Source organism: Diabrotica undecimpunctata, chromosome 7, assembly GCF_040954645.1.
Source record: "Diabrotica undecimpunctata isolate CICGRU chromosome 7, icDiaUnde3, whole genome shotgun sequence".
NCBI lineage: Eukaryota > Metazoa > Arthropoda > Insecta > Coleoptera > Chrysomelidae > Diabrotica > Diabrotica undecimpunctata.
Genome location: NC_092809.1, coordinates 106,576,208 through 106,604,199, shown reverse-complemented (window position 1 = coordinate 106,604,199; position 27,992 = coordinate 106,576,208).

Below are 27,992 nucleotides of genomic sequence, written 5' to 3'. Positions count from 1 at the left end.
CCAAAACTCCGATTTTGTTGCCCCCCATATTGCGTTTTTAAGGGGAAAAATAAGAAAGACGAGTGGCATTATGGTATGCCACCGGGTTTCAAGACGGAAATTTTCTTAGAATGGTTACAAACACACTTTTTGCCCAGAAGCCTCCAGGTAAAACCTTATTAATATTAGATGGCCACACATCCCATACGACCAACCTGGATCTACTAGAATTTGGAGACCAAAACGAAATAATTTTATTTTGTTTGCCATCCCACACAACACATTACCTACAGCTTCTGGATCGTGCTTTTTTTAAGTCTCTTAAAAGCAACTTTTATGCTGAATGTCGTTTTATGGTACAGAATAACACAAACAGGTTCTAAAACGCCTTCAGTTTGGTAAATTCAGGCCGAGCATGGGGAAACTCAGCAATTGTCCAAAATGCGGCTTCTGCATTTAAATCCACGGAAATTTATCCGTATACCAGAAATAATGAATTTTTCAGTTAGATCAGAATCTCCTCAACCAGGTCCCTCTGGAATCAGTGGTAAAATATCCTTACACGGTAGCCCAGACCAGAAGTCATCAATTACTAATGAAAATATAACTCCCGAAAAGGCTCTTGATGTGGTAACGCCCGGGCCTGTATTGGCAGCAGCAGTAAAGAGAATTCGTAAAAAATAACTGGAAAGATTACTGCTCAAGACTTTATTAAAATGAAGAAGAATGCCTTGATTAAAAAGCTCAAAACCTATAAAAAACAAAAACGCAAGAGAAAGCCAAGCAAAACGTCACTATCTGAAGATGTTACTCTAAACGACACTAGTGGTGATGAAAACATGAGTGATATTGAAAATGAGTGTATTGGGTGCAACGAGGACTATCGCCAAACATGTAAAGAAGATGACTGGTTACAATGTATTTTTCGTAAGCGCTGGTTACATGAAACTTGCACTGGCTTCGCTAATTTCTGTAAGAAGTGCGGAAAGTCTCTTGCTATTAAAAAGAAAAAGGTTTAGCTTGGTCCATCTCTCCTACTCCTAGTAGCCCATCTCACCTCCACAGTTGAGGAGAGATGGACCCATGACGTGCCAGTGCATTATATTTTTGTTCAAGTTTAAGAATTATAATTTCTAATTTTTACTTATACCACAACAAATACCAATGTTAAGTTATGTTATACAATTTTTTCTATTCTGATGTTTATTTAATAAAGAAACAGGCTTCAGTTTTCTAAAAGGTGGTCTATCTCTCCTCCCTTTACCCTATAAGGCGTAATTATTATTTTTTATAGACAGTATATGAAGGCTATAAATAAGTTTAAGATGTTTTTCCACTTTTTTCTCAATTATTGCCATTTTTAAACAATAAACATCAAACTTTCAATTTGTAGCTAGTCAAATATTATGAAAAATTGAAATTGAAAAACGAAACTTTTACCTCCTATATTTTTTTGTATGAGCGATATCTCTCGAGTTATGTGCGATTAAGCACAAGGTTTTTGACTGCTACATATTGTGATTTTCGATATAAACATCCTGAAGTAAATCTAGCAAAAAATAGACTCCTATAGAAAATGTCAAATTTAAAACAGATTCCGCCTCGACTATCAGTATAATGATCGTTATTTGATTCTTGCTTGGATTTTTTAGTGAGAAGTGTGAGAGAACTTCTCGGAAGAAACTAAATCTTCTCCAGGATTCTTAACACTTTTGATCTAACACTATGACTTTGTAGGACACAATTTTAAAAAAATATCCATTTTAGCATATTTGTGTCTACAGATCGCTAAGAAAAACGTTTTTCTTTATTTGTTTTAGTAATAAAAGATATACATAATTATTTACTGTACTAACTTGGTAATTATCTTTAATACACAATATGTATGTTTAATCAATTTTTTAAACATCAACATTCCAGTAACATCATAAAACTGCATCGATTTGCAACTTACCTCGCAATGCTGGGACTAAAACGCAACGAAACGTGATCTGTCTGCAAACAAATATTATTGTGAATTATATATCTGAGGTATCAGATTTGCTTTAGTCGACGTTTAAAACAAGAGGCCGATTCAAAACAACATTGTAATATTGGCAGAAATCTGGTTGTATATACGATTTTAATATCTTTTGTCGGTAAGATATTTAATACAACGCAGTCCCTTATGTAGTCAGAATTGCACTTGCAAGTAACTTCAGTACGTCTGTGTTTATATAAGATTTTCTCATAAAAATGTTTCTTACTTTTCTGCAAGATAAGCACCCAGACATAATTAATAACTTAAAATTTTTAAAAATAACTCTTTATAGAACAGGGGTGGCCAAGCTCTTAGATAGTCCGAACCATTTTTCAAAATTAAAAATTTTTCGCGTGCTGCAATTAAATGCCTACCGTATTAAAAAAAGGATGCAAAAAAGGTATTAAAATTTTGTTTTACAGAACTTATATTTATTATGGTACTTGCACACCATTTTCTTTCCTAATCCAGGCTTCTTCTGTATCTATATACAGCAGGCATTAGATAGAATTACAATTTGTACTACTTTAACTTTGTACTTTTACTTTAACTTCATTGCAGTGTCTGACTGGTGGCATTTTATTTTTTTTACCGTCACTTAAAACTACTGAGCCGCCAACAAATCTTACAATTATCTTATAGGAAAATATCTTTCACCAAAACAATCAGCTTATGCTCATGCTATGCAATACTTGTATCACCTACTAAATAAATGATATCGTAGAAAATAATAAGATTAGCAAGATATTTCGTAGGTAGTTATTTTCAGCCACGTACACACACACACACACAGTGATCCTTATGGGTCTAAGGAACATGTGTATACCATTGTAAAATTCACATGTGGATCCACATGTCCGAAGATCAAATCGGTCACACTTCGTTATTGAAGTGGTACCTATCTGACCCCAGAATTTTCCTCCACCCCTCCTCAGAGTGTGAGAAATCTTATGATCTGAACATTACCTAATGGAGCATCCTCTGTTTTTCTCGACTGTGGTTAAGCCACCTATCTGAAGGGGTAGCACATATATCGCCTTTTTTCCCTATTTACTTTACTGACTCTATTGTTACTAGAGTAAGTTACTCTACTTGACAGCGGGACTTGGGTCCCTTAAAGAAAAAAGTGTGTGCTTCGAACAGAGAACCACTAGCCCAAGGTAATGACTCTCTGTCCGAAATATGTGGGTGCTCGATCATTCAGCCGCTGATTTGGCAAAATAAATTTTGTTCTCCTCGCCGGCTGGACGATCGAGGGTTCTGGCCACCGAGCCCATGTTTGTCGCACATGACCTCGATGCTCAGATATTGCGAAAAGGTCTTCAATTGTGTGTGTGCGGCTGTTATAAAAGACCTGACGGGTCTTATATATGTTTATGAAATGAATTTATTACTATCAAATCAGTATTTACTTGAGAAAAAAGGATTTGAAGCTTGAATTTGTTGGACAGAAAAGCGGATTTTTAATTTTTTTTTATTTTCTTGGTTTTTTGGTTTTTTAATAATACTAGAATGGAGCTAAAAGTGTGCGTCTGTTGGACTGTGCATCTCTAGGTGTATACGGCCATAACACACCCCGTGCATATTGTGCTTATTAGTATAAGTAGCTACGTTACCTCTTTCTTTTCAGGGCATCGGTTCCTATTGTTACAAACCTGAATCTTTTAGATGGTCGGAAGTAATCATAGTCTCGACTTTTTTTGGTGCTTTCCTGTCTATCGATGATTATTATTGGGCTATATTGTGGCTATCTCAATCTTCATTGTTATTCTTTTTTCCTATATGCGACTATCTGTTGCTTCGGCCGTGTATGTACCGTCCTTGTGTTTTCGTCGTAGTCGGTCAACACCCTTAGTATCCTGTCCTCTTTCGCTCTTTCATCCATTGTTCTAAGGATTCTTTTCTGTTCAGAGTTTCTAAATCCGTATCTTAGTGGTACGTATTTAGGTTTTTTAAATGCGTCTCTAATCATGTAGTTCTGGGCTGTTTAGATTTAAATTCCTATTAGTTATTACCTATTTTCAGTCATGGTGACATAACATAAATATTTCATATTGATCCATGAATGTAGTAGGTACAGTTTGGTTTTGGTCTCAAAATCTGTTTCCACAATTTCCTCATTTGCTCCCATCATTGTTGCGATCGTCTTATGAGACGATATACTTACTACAACAGTATTTCTTCTTTTTCATTATTGGTCACGTTTTCGCAATTTCTAACTTCAAACAAAACGCTATAAAATATTTTCGCTTGATGGTCCTTTTTTGCTCACTTTGCTAAATGTGTTCTTTACCTTTGTACAAATTTTATTTGCTGCCGTTTGCTTATTTGACTGTCGATTTGACTTCAGATTATAGTGGGGAATCCATGTTTAATCTATTGTTATAAAATTATCCACAAACCTTTTTCTCTTAAACTGAAACAGTTAGAAATAATATTCTAAATCATCGATGTGTTGCTCAAATACAAAATGATCAAATGTCAACAAAAGTAATAACCCCTTTTAGTGGTTATTAGTTTTGTTAAACTGGTTATGGCTTAAAACGTGAACTAGTAATAGTGGCAACCAGGCCATTGTATGGTATGTGATATGGTCATTTTACACACTCATACTTACACACCCAATTTAGGAAAAGAGGTACTTAAATATCAGACACTACATCTAATTCTGAAGAGATCAGCAGATCAAATTAACAATGCCTTTCAGAACAACTCCGAGAAAACAAAGTTGATTTTTTTCTCATTCACAAATCTCATGGTATAAATGAGAGGTGGTCAAGTTTCTACATAGCCTGAGCCTTTTCTAAAATTCAAAATGTTTCGCGAGCCGCAATTAAATACGTTTCTTAATATTGTTCTTAAGCTATTTTTTTGTGGAATGTTAAAGTAATTACTATTTAAATGGGAATAAGCCACAATCAAAGGTTAAAGTAACCGTATTGACGTTTCAATTTCCACTTCGGAAATCGTTCTCAAAATACAAACATTAGAACAAATTTTGTTTTTTTGTTACTTGGTGAAAAATTCTTCTAATAATTTAATTTTATCTGACTCATTTATATTGACAATTCAGACACACATTATACATTTTAAAGTATATATATATATATATATATATATATATATATATATATATATATATATATATATATATATATATATGTTGGTTTTCTATACACCTGTATAGAAAACCAACACACACAACAGATATTTAAATTTCAAATCAAATCACAATATTAATATTAAAAAGGGAATCATTAAATCCTTATATGATAAAGCCAAAGTTACTTGTTCTAACGAAAATTCGTTCTTGGAGGAAAAACATTTGTTAACATCTGTTTGATTATCCTTTATCGTTTATAAATAAGGAATTTTCAATAATCGACCGAGCAGAACAGAACAACTTAGAACGAGATCCTACAGCATACACAAGGAATAATACGAGGACAATAACAATACCATACACAAAAGGATTATCAGAAAAACTTAAAAGGATATCAAATAAATTCAACATTTCAACAACATTCAAAACAACAAACACATTGAAATCTATTTTGTCTAAAGCCAAACCTAACAATGAACAAGAAAGGAACAAAGAATTGCATTTATAAAATACCTTGTGAATGCGATCAATTTTATTTAGGTGAAACATCAAGGCCATTAAATGTTAGAATAAGTGAACATCAATCTTATATTAAAAATAGAGGATTTGATAGATCTCAAATATGTAAACACGCAAGGAATAATGAACATAGGGTTCAATGGAATGATTCAAATATAGTCTCAAAGAAAAGAAACGGATGGCAAAAAGAGAAAAATCAAAGAAGCGGTTCTAATTATGCTAAATAAGACCAATTGTGTGGCAAATTCCTCGGCAGAATGTAGTAGGATCTGGTTACCCATATTAAAAAAGGAAGTTACTAAAAGGAAAATATTAGTATTAGTTAATCGGTAACATATAGAAGATACATCATTTATGTTTTCTAAATAACAAACATATAAAATCAGAATTTGGTGTTTATTGAAAGTAAACTAAATGCACGACCAAATACTTACCATGTCGGGATAGTATTATGAGGTTTTTTTCCTGGTTTTTCCATCATAATTTACTATGGAATCACTAACAGGAGATTTTAACTGTCATCATGGCATGTGTTTGTCTTTTTAAAGACGAATTACATGCTATGATTTTTTCTGAAGGATATTCTCAAGTTATAAAGTTCATTTCATGTGATCGAATAAACTATCTTACAAGTAAAGTCGTCCCAGGAACGCAACTCAACAATATTGGCAATATCATTTTAAAGTCGTCTACTTTAAAATGTATAATGTATGTCTGAATTGTTAATATAAATGAGTCAGATAAAATTAAATTATTAGAAAAATTTTTCACTAAGTAACAGAAAAACAAAAATTTGTTTAATTTACTAAAGTTTGTATTTTGAGAACGATTTCCGAAGTGGAAATTGAAACGTCAATAAAATTAATTTAACCTTTAATTGTGGCTTATTCCCATTTAAATAGTAATTAATTAAATACATATTGAAAAATATCCAAAAAAGATATTAAAACATTTTTTTACTGAAATTATATTTATTAAAAACATGATCCGTAGCTTTTGTAGGCAGAAGCGTGCAAGAATAAGATGGAGCAGAAAACGTAATTAAAAGCCATTTATTTTACTTCATTTGACACTTCTTTAAAATTTGGTGAATAATTGGTGACAACGCATTTCTCAGTAATTCTTTCGGTTGCTGGTTAGTTATTACTAATCGCTGTTGGGAGCTCACAATTTTTAAAGTGGCTAAAAGGATTTACATAAGTGCCTACGTTGTTTTTAATATGGAAATAATTCGACAAGCTTCTTCAAGAGTGGGGTTTTTTATTGGGTAAACGTTAATCTGCATATTGCCGCTCTCTGGAACTAAGTGATGGCTGTAAGGCAGTAGTGTCAGAAGGATTTCCTGCCTTTGGCTACCGGTTGGACCAAGCCTACAACTAAATACAAGTTCTGTTGGAAAAACGGTCCTATTCAGATTGTTGGTCTTTTTGTTTTGTTCGGTTTAAACGCGTGGAGAATAGCTGTGGCTGTGTCCTATACCTAGGATCAGGTGTCGTTGTGCAATGAGATTGGGAAACCAAAGAAAACCAATCTCCCCCTGTCGTTGTGATTTGGAGTGTACGGGGTGCTCACTGTTTAGTGTATGGTGTGTGTGGATTGTGCGGGTATGTGTAGTTATTGGTTGTGTGTTGTTGGCTTGTTTCTTTTTTGGTGTTTGTATGTTTATGATTTGTGAGCTTGGATGGAGGTAAAGTATATGTGTGGATAAATTATAAGTGTATATATAAATAATGAATGTGTGTGTTGTATTGTGTGTCTATATGCGGAGTTGAGTGAAGGTTTGATTTATGGAATTGTAGCAGCAGGTTGATATTGCATACCCATATAGTGCATTGTCCATATAGGACATTTGATTTAAATAGCGGATTGTGTCACTCCTCTTTTCAGGGAAGACATTGAAGAGGATCATGGATGTAAAGTGGATTAGGGATTTCATGTCCGAGGATAGGTCGTATAAGGGGATTTGCTTGAAAGTGTGTACGGGTTGTGTTTGTTTTGTGTTTTTTGGTTTGACTTCTTAATTCAGGATACTTCGATTCTGGTACAAATTTCCAAAATTCTGTAATCGGCGTCGACCTATATTTTAATTGTAGAGCTTGATTCTCTTGCATCTCTATTAATTCTAATTCTCCAGATGGTTTTGGGTCATAATTATATTGGACATGAAAAACTCACCTTAAATCCTATGTTAGTTTCAACTGGATTCAGAAAACATCAAGAGACGGTTTAAAATATTTCAAGTCTTGAAATCTATTTTGAAATTCCGTCAATATTCCTTCTACCTTTTTTATAAGTATATTCGTAGAGTTTTTCTTGTTTAATATTGCAAAATTTTTTATAAATGCGAGGAAAATGCCAAGATGTTTTATTTTTAATATCCTTTTAAAAACTCTTTAATATAGTTTTAAAACCAAATATACTTTGCCATAAGTCAGATATTATTTTATTTTTTCCCTGAAATTGTGAATTCAGTGTTTGTAAATGTTCCGTGACGTCAAAAACAAAAAGTGTTATAACCACTCCTCGTCGTTTAATTCTGACAAAGTTTTGACAAATTTTTGATTTTTCGATGATTTTTTTAAATGCAAATGTATTACAAGGCGTAACAGTGTTTTCATAATACCATAATATTTTAAATATTTTATAACGAGATATTCTGTTTGGTTTGGAATTGGTATGAATTGTGGAATTTGAAAATCATCTCTTAAAAGCCCAATAAAACAGACTTTTTACCCAGCATTGCCAGAGCTATATCAGTTGTAATGCTTACAAGTTTAAAGGCACATCAAAAATTTTCATTATGGAATCTAAATTTTCATTTTCATTTGGGAATCGCATTTTTAATATTAACACTTTGGTATTGGTTTCATAATGTACCATTATTGTCAATAAAAAAGAAATTCTGTTTCTTCTATTTAGAAGAAGAAACTTCTATTTTTTTGTTCAGATTTTCTTTGTTTATTTTTGTTTTCTATAATCATGTTTTTAAAAGAACTAGAAATAAATAAAGAAATTTAGCAGCTTCTTCAGTTTTTAAATAATCAAGTAGTTCAATCATTAACATTTATTTGATAAAAATAAAATTTCATAATAAAAAGTAGTCCTCTAATGTGGTTTATAAGATAATACAATTACTAACTCGAAGTGAAACCACAAAATTGAAAAAAATCTTTATTATTTCAAACATTGGACGCATTTCGACATCACTGTCATCCTCAGCTAGAAATTTAGGAGTATGTGGATAAATGGAGAAATTTCATACCTTTCAATGATCGCATCATGATGACACAGCTGCAAAACAAATTGCTGAATATTAATATACTATGAGTCTATGCTTCAACAGCTGACGAAATTAAGCAATTCTACAGCCAAATTAAACAAATTCTCCGGAGCACAAAAAACATTAAGCTACTATTATTATGGGAGACATCAACTGAAAAGTTGGTGCCGAAATCACACAAGATATAACCGGAAAGTATGGACTTGTAGAAAGGAACGAAATGACCAGATCTGCCAAGAAGAGAAATGCATGATAACAAATAATTTGTTTCAGCAACCTAAAAGAGTTGCGAACGAGCGAACTCATTCTACTATTCAAAAAAGGAGATAAAAAACAGCCAGAAAACTACAGAGGTATAAACTTGTTAAATACTACGCTACAACTTACAACTAAAATTTTACAGTGCTAATAAATCAGAGGATAAGTTTAGCAGATGAACAACAGGGTTTTTGTAGTTGAAGATCGTGTACAGATGCAATATTCGTTATAAAGCAAATTACTGAGAAATCACTAGAGTGTAATAGAAAAGAATTTCTGTGTCTGCTTGACCTAGGGTAGGCGTTTGACAGAGTAAGACTCAAAGATGTAATCCATCTTCTGTATAATAGAGAAGTTCCCCTAAACATTAACTATCGAAAACATCTACCAAAACAACAAAATTAAGTCAGAATGGATGGACAACTTACAGAACCTATAGAAATAGGCAGCGGAATAAGACAAGCGGATTCATTGAGCCCCATGCTCTTCAATTTGATCATAAATGAAATCATCAAAAGCCTTAACAAAGGAAGAGGATACAAAATGGGAAACGAAGAAATAAAAATACTCTGTTACGCAGACGACGCAATATTGATAGACCATGATGTAGATATTTTGTAAAGATTGGTCCACAGATTTAACAAAAGCAAAAGAACTTAATATGATAATCTCATCTCAGAAAACTAATACACTAGTAGTCAGCAAAGAACCAACCAGATGTAAAATAGAAATTGATGGCATCAGTATTGAACAAGTAATGGAAATAAAATACCTGGAAATTACACTGTCTAGCTATTGTGACCTTAACAAAGAAGTGAGAGATCAAGTACAAAAAGCAAATAGACTGGAGGATGCCTTAATAACACTATATGGTGAAACAGACACATTAACACATAGATGAAGTCAAGAATTTATAAAGCCAGTGCAAGACCAATAATGACATATGCCTCAGAAACAAGACCCGATACAGCCACAAAGCAAAGGCTACTGGAAATGGAGAGATGAGAGTACTGAGAAGAATTAGAGGAAATACGCTGAGAGATCGAAAGAGAAGTGAAGAGATTAGAAGAAAATGTAACGTACAGTGTATAAATAAATGGATACAAAATAGAAAAAAGAATGGAATAACCACATAAGCAGAATGGAATAGACCCGTGTCGTCAAAATAGCAAGAGATAAGTTGTGCTATAAAGATGGAGTGACAACATTACATAGAGGTATTAATCTGCTAATGAACAGCAGAAGTGCTTATAAAGGGGAAAAGGAAGAAGAACCTAAAAGACGACTATATACCTGGAGATCTCCAGCTGATCAAGACGGAAAGATAATTAGAAATTAAATTGACTACAATATCATTAATAGAAGGTTTAAAAATACATAGTTTTACATTTGCAAAAACATGCAAAACGCAGCAACTAACCATAATCTGCCCTATGGTGGATTCAAACTAAAACTGAAAAGAATAAAAGCTCCCTCCGACAACTTAGAAGAAATAGAAACCGGTAGAAAGATCTGGACAACAAAATATTGGCCAAAATCTAAATATAATGAATTCTGCAATGGTCAACATAGCAAACGAAGTTTTGAAACGGGAAAAAGAACCAATAAAGAAAAGAGATTGAATGACCGATAAAATACTAGACCTTGTTGAACAAAGAAGCAAGTGGAAAAATCAAGACGAGACTCGATATAGAGAAATATATCAACAAATAATATACGGAGTTAAGAGAACAACAGAGGCCTAGATAAAACAGAGATGTCGTGAAATGGAAGAACTACAAAGAAAACATGACGAAGTCATGATGAATAGATCAAAGCGAAGGTGACTTAACTAAGACAATAAAAAAGAGAAAACTTAAATATCTGGGCCACCTAATGAAAGGGAGCAGATAGTGGATACTACTGTTAATACTCAACGGAAAGATCGAAGGAAGAAGCGGAATTGATAGGAAGACATATTCATGGCTCTGAAACCTTCGCCAATGGACTGTTTTATCAGCAGATAAATTGTTACATGCCGCGCAAGATCGAGAACAATATCGGCAAATAGTCATGGAAGCTACACCCACGCCTAATTTGAGCACGGTACTCAAAGAAGAAGGTAAATGGTGTATAATTAAAAGAAATATGCTAAGTTATCAGCGCCATAGAAGATAATTGTTAAAAAAGCAAATTGCAAAAATTGCAAAAGTCCAATTGCTCTCTTCTGGATACCATTTTGGAGAGGTAGCAAAAAGCTATAATATTTTAAGACATATGTCTCAAAAATGATCTTCATAAAATATATATATATATATATATATATATATATATATATATATATATATATATATATATATATATATATATATATATATATATATATATATATATATATATGTAATATATGCGGCTTTTTGCAAATAAAAAAAATCTTACAGCAGTTTTAAATATAAAAAATACAACGTTTTAAATACTATAATAGCAGGGAGGCATTTTAGATTATTGTTATTATATGAATTCGTTTTTAAATAAAAATTTATGAACAACACGATAATTAACGAATGCATATTTGCATATATATTACGCATATTCTTTAGGAAATTCTGCATATTTGCGCCAATTTTGTGCATATTTGCTCTGTTCTCTGTTGCATATATTCCGGACTAGTTATGAGTAACACATAGTGATTGCCTTCAATATAAATATATCTTGTTACTGTTTATTTTGGGGAATATTATACTTTAGCGTTTTGTGCTCGTATCAACCTTGATAACTAAAACCACCTACATCAATAATTATTGTTAACATTTACTACAATCAGCTGACCGAGTGTCCGTGTTCCTAAATCTTTTCGAATTTACCATTCCCGCTGTTAAACATACGTCGAAAACAACCATAACAGATAAAAATCTGGAGTCAACTTTCTCCAGTTACACCGTTACACCGGCCACAAATTTGAATATGTTAATTTTCGAGTATTTGCCACAAAATTTATAGTAATGTGTTTTGTTGTGGGGGTCCGTGAGGGCGCGACACGATAGGCAATGGGGTGTCGACACGATTCTGTCATATTTAACACGAAAAGCTTAATCTTTTACTTTTGTTTTCGGCTTTAAGTTATCTTAATACACACGCTACAAATATAGAAACGTGTTAAAAGTGATAAACTTTAGTACCAGGTAGTACAAAGAAAGCGAGTTATTTTGTCAAATAAAACACTTAAGTGTAGTCAGGAAATTCAGGAAGTTGAATGAATAAGAATTGAAGAGGTTGTGAGAAAAATACGTCACTAACATTAATAGTTTTAAGAAAGCCGGAAATTTGTGTATTTTACTTTTACCTATTTACGTTTATAACCACATATAAGAATTTGTTCTTTAGTAATTCAAACTTAATATATAAAATAAAATAGTGCTGCCACCCGAAAGGAGGGTAATCATGTTTTTTTTTTGCGAAATTCCAAAAATTGAACGAGTGAAATAATAGGGATTTTGGAATGTAAATGAATCTTCTAAAGAATTAACTGAACTAATATAAAATATATTATAAGTATTATTTCTAATATGAATTAGAATAATTTTGAAATCCAAAAAAATCAGTTTTAATAAATTTAATTCAAACAGTTTTAAGCTCTCTCTCATATAATAATAAATAGTTCGGTAATTTGTTAATGGAATTGTAGATCGGCTAACTCTAATGGAGAAAATCTTCTCCACCTACTAGAAGAACAAAAGTTGATATCGCATTATTACCAGAAACTAGATTTAAACCAAAAAAGTATATTAAGTTTCACGGATATAATATATTGTCAGAGACGACCGCTTTTCAATAACTGTCGGTGATGGCTCGGCAATTTTAATAAACTCAAACCTGTATTATGATGAAAGTCGAATTATTAAACGTCAGAAAATTAGCCATTAAAATCAAGTTCAATTCATTCACTATCACATTTATATTGATGTATGTTCCTCCAGGAGCCAAGTTATCGTTTTAACAATGGAACAATTTCATAACATCTATAGAAAGACCATTCATTCATAATAGGAGGCGACTTTAATGCGCATCATATTGCCTGGGGCTTAAACAATCATACAGATATGAAAGGCAAAATCTTAATCAACTGTATAGATGATAATAATTTGATATATATAAAAATGATAGCTCTCCTACTTTCTTTAGGAACTTTTCGAAATCGGCAATAGACCTGACCATTTCGACTGGTCCAACGAAGACTGTAGTAACTCAAATTTTCCACTTTTTGAGTTACGAGCGCAAAACAATAAAACATAATGATATCTTCCCCAGGAAAGAATCGTATCTCAGTAAACGTAGTTATGCAACCAATATTACGTGTAAGAGTTTTATAGTATCTCCGATTTATGAAAAACAACCGTAGAAAATCATCGTATCTTGAGTTACAATAGTCTTCGTTGTTATCTGAGGCGATAGCATAGGTATCGTAACATGAGTTACTACGGTATTCTGCGTTAGTTTAAGGTTATGTTCAAAAGTTTAGTTTTGTTATAATTGCCATAATGTGTTCCAGAAGAAGTGAGTTAATATTGGAATTAGCTGAGAAAGCGTATAAAAACACTGAAACGGATATTTCTTATCGTTCTTTTGAAGGTAAATTTATAATAAACTTTATTTAAAATAATAACAGCAAAGTAAAAACCTACTTATTTTTTAAGGTAAACATATTGCTGAAAGTATTGTAGAAGAAAGCAAATACAAAAAGGCGAATGAGGATCCTGGTGACCACGAGACTGATATTAATCCTGAATGTTCTACAGGTTGGTTTAAATTCCGCATGAAAAAATATTACGTAGGCATTTACCTCATTTTTGTTTAATTTTAGTAAGCTTAGAAGAGAATGAAGCCAATAGGAATGAAAATGAAATAATTGAGAAGGAAAGCGATGAGGAACCATTTCATGCAGACTCTGATACTGACCCAGATTACATTCCGACAGAAGACAAAAACATCCCTGAAGTAATAATTGAACCTAATAAGAATATAACTGAAGCAACCACAAATAGAAAGAGAAGAAGCAGAGGCAATATAGAGAGAGTAAGTAGGAAAAGAATTAGAGACGTTAGTAAGTGGGCGGATGAAAAATCTAAAACAAGTCTAAACCTGGGACTTGAACATGAAAATCGAAAAGGTATTCAAATTAAAGGAAGACAGATGGGTGCACCATGCGCAAACACATGTAGACTAAAATGTGCTACCAAAATAGCTAAAGAAGATAGAGACCTTTTTTTCAATGAATTTTGGAAGTTAAAAGATCATACGAGAAAGTGGGATTTTATTGCTCGTCATGTGAGACAGGTTGCCAAAAAACAAGTTACTATTACTGCAGAACAACGGTCTCGAAGAAATTACTCTCGAGAATATTACTTCTACATTCGCAATGAAAAACAACGTGTTTGCAATACTATGTTTTTGGAAACCCTTAACGTTTCAGAAACTTGGATCACTACAGCATTAAGGAAACTGAAAGATGGTGGATCATTAGAGGAAGATAAACGTGGAAAGCACACTAACAGACCACATAAACTATCACCAGAACTTATAGACAACGTAAAAAATTACATAAATCAGTTTCCTGTAGTACCTTCCCATTATACCCGTAAGAATACGATGAAGATGTACCTTGAAGAAAGGCTAACTATCCAGAAAATGTACCGATTGTATAACGAGCATTGCGAAAAAAATAACATCACTACAGCTGCCACGTCACGCCAGTATAGAGATATTTTCAATGAACAGTTCAATATTGGGTTCTTTAAACCAAAAAAGGACCAGTGTACTGTTTGTTCTGTTTTTAATATGGCTAGTGATGCTGAAAAAGCAAAATTGCTCGAACAATATGAGTCCCATATGAAAAACAAAGAAGTTATCAGAAACTTAAAAGACATAGACAAACAGCTTGCACTAGATGATAAGAGCTTGTGTGTGGCTTGCTTTGACCTTCAAAAGGTTTTAGCTACCCCTTTGTCTAACGTAAGTGATTTTTACTACAAAAGCAAATACTCTACATATAACTTTACAGTTTATGATGTTGGAAATAATCAGGGTTACTGCTATGTATGGCACGAGCAGGTGGCTAAAAGAGGTCCTAATGAAATTGCCAGTTGCCTCTGGAAATTTTTAGATCTCAAGGCACAACAAAGTGTTAAAACGATAATATTCTACTCAGACAACTATGGGGGACAAAATAGGAATCGTTTTGTGTTTTCGATGTTTGCTTTTGCTGCTGCTCATTTTCATATTGATATTGTTCACAGATTTCTGGAAAAAGGCCACACTCAGAACGAGGGTGACAGTATACATGCTGTTATCGAAAATGCAAAGAAAAGGCAATCGGTTGTATATGTGCCAGAACAGTGGGTTACATTAATTAGAATGGCTAAAACTACAGGAAGAGTTTATGATGTTACGGAAATGTCCCAAGATAATTTTTTTTAATTTTAAAAAACTGACTGATACCGAGAATTGGAAACTTGACAACGAAAAGAAATCAATAAAAGTTAGCAAAATACGAGAAATAAAATTTTCGCATGAACACCAAAATTCTATAATGTTTAAATACGAATTCGATGATGGTTTTAGAGGTTGTGACATAAAATTAAATCGAAAATGCAGAGGACGGCCTTCCACTACTATCAAATTTCCACCGAAACTGTATGATGCACCATTACCAATTGAAGAAAAAAAGTTAAAAGGATTACTGTGGCTGTGTAATACCGGCAAAATACCCACAATGTACCATGGATTTTATAAAAATCTTAATTCAAAGAGTTATGTACCTCCTAAAGTCGAGCTCGAAGTTGATTCAGTTGAGAGCGAAGAAGAGTGGGATGAGGAAAATTGAATTAAAATATAAAACTGCAAATTATATCAGTAGCTTCTTCAAAATGTAGCATTTTATATAAATAAAGTTAAGAAACAAATAATTCTGGTATTTATTACTTTAAAAATATCTCCATCGAAAACTATAGTAACTCATTCAAAAGTCACTTATGACCATTTCTGTCTTAAATCTGTTTTACCCTTGTAAGATCATTATTAAAAGTATCACTTAATGCTATAAAAACATCCATTTAATAGATTAATGAATTTTGGTAACAGTGTAAATACATTTTTATAATTATCTCAATTACATAAAAAATGAGTTACTACAGTCTTCGTTGGACCAGTCGATTTGTACTCCTGACTTAAGCCATCTGATCACTTGGAAAATACTTTAAGACCTATTTGGTTCAGACTATGCACCTATAATGGTGGAATTAGAGTATCAACCAACTCATATATACATATATATATATATATATATATATATATATATATATATATATATTATATATATATATATATATATATATATATATATAAATATATATATATAAATATATATATATATATATATATATATATATATATATATATATATATATATATATATATATATAACCCTTCGATACTAAGAACAGCTCAAGATAGAGAGCAATTTGCTGTAGTTATAGCCAACCTTCAGTAATGGAGAAGGCACCTTAAGAAGATATATAACCCTCTATTCAAAAAAGTGAAATTAAAAAAAAGGCGACTAGAAATTATATGAACAATGTTCGGAAGATATCTTCTCTCAATCTGAAGATATAAATTTATATGAAAAATTTTTGCACAATATAAATACAACTGCCTCCTACTATAACATCCCCAAATTTAAAATAAAAAAACCAACTTCCGGAGGAAAAAAAATACTGGTGGGATTTAGAATGTGAAGAAACAGACAGAAGAAGACGGGAAAGTTTGTGTATATTTAAGGATAATCCAAACCAAGAAAACCTACTTAAGTATAAAAAAGATAATGTCGACGTCAAGATCACTAAAAAAGCTAAAAGAAACAGCTGAAGAGATAAGAGATTATGTCAGGTTCTTAAATAGGTCGGTCCCTATTAAAAATGTATGGTCAAAAGTAAATCAACTAAAAAATTAGATAAACTAAGAACAAAGACCCAATAATGCTGTCAAAAGCTTCGTGGATAGAAGAATTCCACCATAATATCACTCCACTATCTGCAGAATTAGAAATTAGTGGAACAAATTTTTGTTTCAGTTTTGATTACAAAAGAACAAAAAAAAACCAAGAATGGGCCCAAGAATTTGACCTCAAATTTCAAAATCAATGTTCTTTGTATCAAAAAAAGTGGATATTTTCAGTGGAATTCGACATATAATGTATAATGATATGTAAGGTGTAAGTCAACCGTAAATACGTATTTCTGGCTATTTGATCGTCATCAGTACGGTGCAGCCAAGTTAGAAGAGGAGCATGTTAACTTGGGAAAGGATCACTATTGGAGCAATGCGACAAATTTGTGGCACTAGTGTTAAAAGACCCTGAGTTTTCAGAGCAACATAAGACATCTAACAAATCCAAAGAGAAAGCTGTTCGATCTACTAAATACCTCTGAAGTCACTGTTTGGGCAAACAGTTGTTTAAGAAATCGCTCTCTGGGATAAATAAATAAAAGAGAACTTTTTAAGAACTACAACTTTTATTTGAACAATTTCTCTAAAATGTATAAGAAACGTTTTATACGCAAAAAATAATTTTTTCACTTTTTATGATTGTTAAAAAAAAAACAAAGGAAAACCAGCTGTACGTCTTTAAGGTTTTGTCATCAGATTTGATATGCTTCATTTATCGTTTAGAACCTTCAAAAACGAAAGATTTTTACGTGAAATCCGTGATTTTTTCACAGAGATTGTGGTAGAGATGGAGTTAGATTGTGTTGCATCCAAATACTGTCGTTTTGAGTATAATTATAAACAATTATATATTAATAATAAGTTATAATAACATTTAGAAAAATGTCTAAAATATCTTACTTCAGGCACAGTTTCTATTTAATTTTTATATTTATTATATTTAATCTAAATATAATAGTTTTTGGCTTTTCGAAGACATTATTTGTGTTTTTTGTATACATTTTACTTGTTTTGTGGCAAGATATACGTCATCATTAACTATAAAGAACTGTTCAGTTCAAAGGAAAAAAACTTCATATTGATAAAAATGCTCATTAAAATATCATTAAAATTTCAAAGAGCTCCATTTGCTATTGAATTTAAAAGAAGTAATGAATGCGTTTTTATTATGCCAGGGCCTTTCACTTAATCTGATTGCTTTCCATTAAGAATTAAGGTAGACATATTAGGAGTTATACAAAGAATTAAACAAAATTTGAAATAATAGTACATCGAACTGGACACCCAGGTAACCGTTCCGTATAAATAGAATACTGAAGCCTCATTAATTAGCCAATTACCTCAAAATTAATAAAAGAATTGTGGGACAAAAACTACCATGATGATCAACAATCGATAGATAAGTAGTCATGAAACAAGTTCATAATAAAATTATAGAATGCAAAGAGCTGATTGGCAAAAAACTAAGGTAAACTATTAATTCTTTTGTGCTAAACATTTTTGTAGAAGCAATAACAAGAAATATTTTATTATATGTGGGGAAAATCAGCACGAATTTTATTGTACTAATAGTTATTTATTGTATAAGACGATAAAATTGTACTTTAGCTTCGAGAGCGTTTTTTAGCGTCGACACGTCAGTCGAGACGCTAATTACGCTCGAGAAGATAATGCGATTTTATCGTCGTGTGCAATACAATATTTTTTTCTATAGCAAGACTTCAAGTTCAGGTGAAAAATAGAATTTCAAAGAAAATTGTAATTTTTAGCACAAAAATCGCAATTGTGTTGCTGCGTTGCTAGGGATATGAATTACTCTGTCAACAAATGTCAAACAAATGTTACGTTTTGGTTTTTGCGGAGAATATTGTTGCTTTTGAAGAATTGACACAAGAAAAGGAAAACCTGCCATCAGATGTAGAAAATGCAGCGTTGGAAGCAGAAAGTTTATTGTTGCCACAAAAATCTAGGATGATGTATGAGAAAAAATACCAGTCTTTTAAAAAGTGGAAAAGCATTAAGAATATCAATGACGTGAGTGAAAAATACTTCTGGCGTATTTTTCTGAAAAGTCGAAGAAAGCGATGCCATCGTCATTATGGTCGTATTATTCGATGCTGAAGCGTACTTTGTTGGTGAATGAAAATTGTGACATTTCTAAATTCAGCAAGTTAACCACCTTACTAAAAAACCTGAGTGGAGGATACAAAGCTACTACTACTACTACTTGTCGGTTTATAACGTTCTCCGCCGTTTTCCGACTTCCAATCGCCACTTAGACCGGTTGTTCCATAGATCTTCTTCTATGGCCCTCTCTCTCAGTTCTTTATTTATTCCTTCGCTCCAACTTTTTCTCGGTCTACCTCGTTTTCTCTTTCCTTCTGGTTGCCACTTTAGTATTTCTTTTGGCATTCGTTGTTCGTCCATTCTTTGTAAGTGTCCGAACCAGATAAGTTGTTTTGTTGTTAGGTCATCTGTGATTGTTCGTTTGATTCCCATTATTTCTCTAATGCGTTCGTTGGTAATCCTTTCTCTTCTAGATCTTCCTGCGGCTCTTCTCCAAAAATCCATTTCCGTCGCTTTCAGCGTTGACAGTGTTCTTTCTTTCAGTGGCCATACCTCACAGCTGTATAAAGTGATACTTTTTACTATAGTCTCATATATCCTCTTTTTATTTTCTTTGCTGATGGATTGGTCCCATAAAATGGTGTTTAACATTGTGATGGCTTTTCTCCCTGACGTATTTCTCTCTCTTATGGCTTTGTCTAATGTTCCATCTTGTGAAATAGTGATACCTAGGTATTTGTAGTCACAGCAGTGCTTTATCGTAGTGTTATCGTCTAATATGAGATCTTTTTGTTCTGCTCCAATGCACAGGTATTCGGTTTTCTTTTTATTTACTTCTAGACCCCATATATCATACTCTTCAATTAATTTTCGTGCCATATAGTTTAAATCGTCATAATCTTGAGCCATTATTACTTGATCGTCTGCAAAGTTAAGCGTATATACCATAGTATTGGTGAGCGGTATCCCCATTGTCCTGCATTTTTGTTTCCATCTTTTTAAAGCACTTTCGAGGTATATTTTAAATAAAGTGGGAGACAAGCAACATCCTTGCTTTAATCCTTTTGATGTTATAAATCCTGTTGTTATTTGTGTCCCCGCTTTTATCTTTATTATTGGTTGGTTGTATAGCACTTTGACGGCTTTTATTAATTCTATATTAATATTCGTGCTTTCCATTGATTGCCACAGCTTCTTCAGTGGAACGCTGTCGTAGGCTTTCCGTAGGTCGACGAACAACATATGAATCTCTTGATTCCTTGCCATCTTTTTTTCTATTATCTGGGTTAAGGAGAAAATGTGGTCAATAGTGGATCGACCCGTACGAAATCCTGCTTGTTCTTCTGCTTCATAATACAAGTATTCTCTCTCGATTCGGTTCTTTAACACCTTTCCATATATTCGACTCATAGATCCAGTTACAGCTATTCCTCGGTAATTTTCACAATTATTTTTATCACCCTTTTTATGTATAGTGCTGAGGTGTGATATCTTTCATTCCGTAGGGATTTCGCTTGTGTTTATGCATTCTTGAAAAAGTTGTCGAAGACATACAAAGCTAAAAAGTCCAAAATCCTGGAGTCAGATGACATTATTAAATTTCTGACAGAAGCTCCTGATGACGTCTATTTGTTGATGAAGGTTATTGCTAATTTTGGTGTGCATGGAGCGACTAGGTACGATGAATTGTACAACTTAGAAGTGTTTAACGTGGACGACAGAAAATCGGTGATAATCGTTTTATTATCCGATACTAAAACCAAGCGGGAAAGGTCGTTTTCGGGGGTCGCAGATTTTTTGAAACTTGCAAATTCAGAAATGTACACGGGGCATTGTTTCCGTTGTTCTTCAGCTACTATGTTCGCAAATTCTGGAGCTGATCTAGTAAAAGTTAAACGTTTAGGTGGATGGAAATCGTCATCTGTTGCAGAATCTTACATTGAAGAGTCAATAAGCAATAAGATTGCTGTATCCAAGTGCATACTTGGTGGACCAGAAAATCAATCCAGTACGTCGAATCAAGTGTTTAAGCAAACGAGTACAAGTTGTGATGCTCCAAAAATAGATATTTCTAATAATGTTAATTGTAAAATTTCAGTTGTTTTTAATCCTTAATGTGTTTGAATTTGTAAATTTTATTGAATAAAAAAAAGTTAAAACATTTTATCTACTCTTGCTGTTAAAGTGTCACTTTATCTACCCTTACCCCTGTTTCTAGAGCTGAAAGTATTGAAAACAAAGTTTGTTATGCACTCAATTCATATCAAATTCTAATTTTGGTGTGGTTAAATATAATTAATTATCGATTTTGCGTCTCTGACGTGCCGTTACCTTGTCAGTGTTACTATATTTTTACTGATAATTTCTTCTTTCTGTGTCGGTAACCAGATGGTGACATATATTGATAAGTTTGCCACACAATTTGTCTTATTTAGTAAGATGACGACTGCTTTCTTAATTTTCCTCACTTTACTATTTGGTTTTTTCAAAAGTATCGACACATCCTTCCATTGGACTCTATCTTCATTGTCCCAATCCTGTTTTCATATCTGAGTTCTATCAAATTCTCGATGGACTTTATAGATGGATTTTTAATCTTTCATTTTCATTGTTAGGTTTGGTTTGGGATAAAAATGTCTCAATAACCATTTAAGGAATGGTATTGTTGTTCTCTTCGACTGCTTTTTTGTTAGTTGTTCAGAATTTTCTAAATTTCATTTCTTTTATCTCTTGAAATTCCCTATTTCTAAGTGACAATGGATTAACAAAGATGGCTGTAGAGAATATTTACATGGACACCTCCAGGATATATTATCATTATCATCACTGGCTCAACAACCTGTTTTAGGTCTCAAGATTTTTCTCTATTTTGATCTGCTTCATGGTTGTTTTCTCTAATTTTTTGTGTTTAAGATTATTATATCGTTTTGTAATTGTTCTATGTATCTCAGCTTCTGCCTTCCTGTTGTTATTTTTTCGACTGGCACTTGTTTGTTTATTTTTTTTTGGCATTTCACTTTCTTACATTCTTTCCCCATATCCAACGCAGCCTTCCTATGTTATTGACTGTTATGGTATCCGGATCCTGGTATATTTTGTATAGTTCAAAGTTGTATCTTCATCGTAAATTACATGGTGGTTAATAAGGGTGGTTAATAAATTTTCTTCCTTAAAGTATATGAGGAGATGACTTGTGTCGATGTTATATTTACTTGCCTAGTATAAATATCTGGTCTAGTGCTGACTAGCTGACTTTTCTGGTTGCACAAGCTAAATTGGTATTTCACAACTATTTTTTCAGTGTGTGGTCTAAGCCTTTCATAAATCGTTGGACATTATTTATATGGTGCGTTCAATAGCGTGATTTCACGGTAGTTTCCCCATTATAACTGGTCTCCTTTTTTATCTAAAGGTGCAATGATACCGCTATTCTACTTCGCCGGTAACTGCTTATATCTGCTATTATATGTTTTTTATCAGCTCATATATAGTATTTAGTAATCCATCTCATTCTTTCTTCAGCAGCTTCGATGCTATTTGTTTCGATTAAGGTGATTTATTGTTATCTAATTGGTCTACTGCTGTTCTAATCCCGTTTTATGTTTGGTGGTCTTTTTTCTTTGTTGTCCGCTTGGTCTGATGGTATATCAGGCTTCACTTTCCTCCTATTTCCCTCAACGTTTTCCTTAAAATGTTCCACCTTCTCAGAGTTTCTTGCTGTTCTGTTAGTACATTGATTTGACGATGAATACAACAATGTAACAAAAGAAAAAAATTAAGTCTACAGAAAGATACTTACAAGACGAACTAGAACAATTGTAGAGAATTATCAGACAAAGAGAAGAGAAGAAAAGAGGATACACAAAAGAAAAAAAAAGAAACCACTTAAATAAGGAACTTAAATATATAGAAAAGCTCAAAAGAGAGAAAGAATTCAGAACATTCTATAAGAGATTTAACATCAACAGAAAATAATTCAAGGCAACCACAAGACAATGCAGAAATCAGAATGGCAACCTATTAAAAACAAGGAAAGATGTATTGAATAGATGGGTGGAATATTTTAACCAGGCACTTAATATAGAGGAAGAAGAAGAAAACCTTGAAGACGAAAGAGATGAAGTAAGGGAAACAGACGAGATGGAAGAGGAACCACCAACGATTCTTGAAGTTAAAGATGCAGTTAAAAAACTAACCAGAAACAAATCACCCGGAATATATAATCTTTCAGCTGAACTATATAAAAAAGTGCAGCAGCTTATAAAAGAAATATGGACACAGAAATACCTCCCCAATGATTGGAATATTGGAATACTTTGCACCATACACAAAAAAGGTGATATCCTTGAATGATCTAACCACAGAGGAATTACGCTTCTAGATGCAGCATATAAAATATTTTCCACAGTACTATGTCACCGTATGGCACCATATCCAGAATGAATAGTGGGAAAATACCAGGCTGGTTTCAGAGATGGTAAATCGACAATTCATCAAATTGCAACCCTGAAACAAATTTTAGGAAAAACACTAAATATGGCATTGATACTAAATCACATATTTATAGACTACAAAGCAGCCTACGACTCTGTGAATCGAAGTGAAATGTTCAAAGCAATGAAAGAGCTAGGAATACCAAATCAGTTGGTAAATTTACCAAAACTAACTTTTGAAAAATGGATGAAATAATAAAAACAAAGTAAGAACTAAAAAAGGATACCAAATGGGAGAAAAACAACTTAAAATAATCTGCTATGCAGAATGTAAAAATCTTTTTCGCTTTTGGATTAAATTCCACCTTTCTGGATGGTAGTAAGGGTTCTGGCCTACAACTTCCTTCAACAAGAACAAATCATCTTCATTGCTGAAGTGAAGCCGTTTTCTACTGCTTTCCATTATTTAAAAAATCACAACAAATATACTTAGCCACAAATGTGAAAAAAACACGTGCCATATGTGCTTATGAAATAATGTGGATGTTGAATGTTAATATTTTGGTAATCGGGTTACTTTCGGCTCGATAGGGATGCGTATGAACGTAACGTACCAACCCGTTACGTTAGGTAACGCGTATCTAGATACGTTAGTTCAATCATTAATGCGCATGCTTATATGTCAAAAAGATACGTTACGTACACGTATTTGCTTGCACAAAAACTCTACTGAAAATAATAATACCGCAGAATTTGCCCGGCCAACAGATGTTCTTTTGGGCTCAATCTCTTCCTTAAATCCACAATTAAGGTGAATATATCGAGCAGTGAATGACAATGGAGTGTGGTGAAGTTGATACAACTTAGAACTTTATAGAATATACCAGGAACTATGTATCGTAAAACATATTAAGATCGGACGTCTGAGATGGATAGGGCATGTAATGCGGATGGAACAAAATGATCCAGCTAGAAAAACTCTCCTTGATAGACCAATTGGTCAGAGAAGAAGAGAAAGACCTAGAATAAGGTTCCTTGATAACATCGATGAAGACATGAGGAATATGGGAATACGTGCTTGGCGGAGAAAGGCGATAAATAGGGACCTTTTTCTTCTGCCAGTGCCTATCCTCTATGGATGTTGGCTACCACAATGGCCCATCGTATTTTATTAGCAGCTGTTCCAAATAGGTCTGTGGTGGTCATACCTGTCCACTGTCTCAAATTCTTAAGCCAGGATATTCGGAGGCGTCCTGGTCCTCTATTTCCTTCTACTTTCCCTTCTTATATCAATAGTAGTATTCTGTACTTATTTACATTTCTCACTATATGTCCGAAGTATGCTAACTTTCTTTCCTTAATGGGTTTCAAGACTTCAGGTTCCTTTTGTAAACGTTGCATTACTGCGTCGTTAGTTAGAATAGTTATAATATGATGTACATATGATATTCTGAGCATGCAACAATTGCACCACATCTCAAATACTGCAACCGTCTGCAAGACGCATCAGTGAGTGTCCATGCCTCTGCTCCATACATAAAAATAGAAAACACATAACAATTAAATATTTTGAGTCGGAGATGTAAGTTCAAGGTTAAATTGCAGAGAACTTTCTTCATCTGTTGGAAGGCACTCCGTGCTTTTTCGATCCTACATTTAATCTCGTATGAGCGATCCCAGCTGCCTGTGATGTTGCATCCTAAGTATGTTATTTTTTCTGTTCTATCGAATACCTCATTGTCTGCCATAAACTTTGCATGTGTATTTTGGTTTTTGCTTATGATCATAATTTTCGTTTTCTTATTATTAAGTTTCATTCCATATTTTCTACCGATGTTAACTACTTGATCTATCAGTCTTTGTAATCCTTCAGTACTATCCGCAACAAGGACAGTGTCTTGTCCTTGGTCCATGGTTTCAAAACTCTAATTATTGTTGATTTATCGTCATAACAATCAATAAATGTCAGATTTCCATGGCACACTTGGAGAAAATAGAGGTATACTAGGCTATTAGAACTTTATCATTACTATCAGCATCAATTATTACTTCATAATTTTCAAATCAAAATATTCCGAAAACGGTACACAGTATCGAGTTTTACCAAGAGTACCTTTTTTGTGTAAAATTGAATGATGTTTAAGTTTACTTGAAATTTTGATTAATAATTATACTCTTAAAAAAGTTATATTGACTAATACTTAGTACAATCCGTGTAACTAGCGCCCTCTATGAGAATCAGATATAAAAACAAATTCATGGGATGTATCAGCTTCCAAAACATATTCGTATAAAATTTCATTACAATGTTGCCAGTAGTTTCGGCAAAATCGTAAGAAATTCTTCAACGCACTGTATCTTGAAAACGGATGGCGTTACAAAAATTTTTTACTAAGCAAACCCCAATTATTTTTCAATTTTTTACCTACCTTAGAGACGGGGTTACATATATATATATATATATATATATATATATATATATATATATATATATATATATATATATATATATATATATATATATATATATATATATATATACAGTGATGAGTGCCTTAAGAACCGGCAAAATAACGCAAAAGATAGAAAACATAATACGTTGTGAAATAAAAAGAGATGAAAGTAGTAGAGGTGGGAAATTATCGATAGAAACCTCTAATTTACATTAAATTACATTAGGACTATCGATAGTTTCCCACCTTTAGACGTTAGCTCATGAGCTAGTTGACTTCAGTCATAATATTACAAGTTTGACGTCGAACATTAACATTTTTTAAATTTCGCATAAAGTAAAAACTAATTGAAGGCAATAAAGCAAATGTAAATAAACAGTTTATTTAGTAGTAATTTGATCATTAATTCTGTGTTGACGAATACAGAATAACAAGCTATGATAATTCTGTATTGGGAAGAGTGTATGCGACGTCTCAAATCATAGTTTATTAGGTCAATGCTTTAATTTTGGATAAAAAAATACTCCTACTTAAACTGTTTTTACTTACATTACGTGATACGTATTACTATGACTGAAGTCAACCAGCTCATAAGTTAACGTCTAAAGGTGGGAAATTTTCGATAATTCTAATGTAATGTAAAGTAAATTATAGGTTTATATCGATAATTTCTCACCTCTACTACTTTCATCTCTTTTTATTTCACAACGTATTATGTTTTCTATCTTTTGCGTTATTTTGCCGGTTCTTAAGGCACTCATCCCTGTATATATATGTAATATTTCAAAATGAAATTATAAGTTTCCTACTTATTACAAAAACGCTAATGAGCAAATTAAGTATAACAACCAAAAAACTAAAAAATATTTCCTGTTTTTATCAATATTCATCAAATATATTAAATTAATTAAAGTAAAAGCATGTGTTATTTTTAAGTTTACTACAATAAAACTACTCGGCTTCCAAAACCTGACACCTGCGTCTTTGTTCATTTAAACGTATTTTCCATAACTGACAAATTTGTAGTATTGTTACCGAACATAAATATTATTAATTTTAAGAATTGAAGTACTGATGAATCCTTATAATATTCTTTATGTTTATGTTTTTGCATTTTTCCATATTTGATATTCATAATTCGTTTTCTGCCATAAGTTCTTATTAAAATATTTTATTACTATAAAACGTTTATTTCCTTCAAGAGTTGTGACCTTGTCGTGGTAGATGGTTGACCGGGTACACCTACATTCCTCACCAATTTAAGCATAAATGCACTAGTAGGTAGTACAAACTTATCACTGCAATAAACCAGGGATTTTAAAATAGACCTGAAGAGATTTGCAAACTGATCACTGACCTACCTACAACCAGGTGAGAGGCAAAGACCATAAAATGACCTTTGACAGTTTCTTAAAGCTAGGAAACTGCTTTTGAGCATTTTGATGCAAATTTAAACTTTTAGGCTAATGATGCCATGAACTGTTAACCTTTGCGCATACAGAAAATTCAGTTTCTTTCGTCTTCTATCTAGTTTTAGCCTTCGAATTTACCAAGAATCCAGAATCGCGTATTAATTCCAGAAAAGTTAGATAATGCCAAAACAACTTTTGAGAGTTCGAAAATTGAAAAATACAATGCAAATCAAATAACGAAGTTGGGGGCTATTTCCGTTATAACCGGATATCACATGCTTAAAAATATTTTCATTAAAAAGTTTACTATCGGAAGCCTATGCAGCTAAATTTCCAGATCTCACATTAAGATTGACGGATACATCTAAAAGGCCACCATGAATTGCTACACACTCACGAGAGCGGCGCCAACACAAACAAAAATCGAAGAAATAACAAGAGTCGAAGGAATAAAATACGGAATCCACGGAATACTTATACAGAAAAAG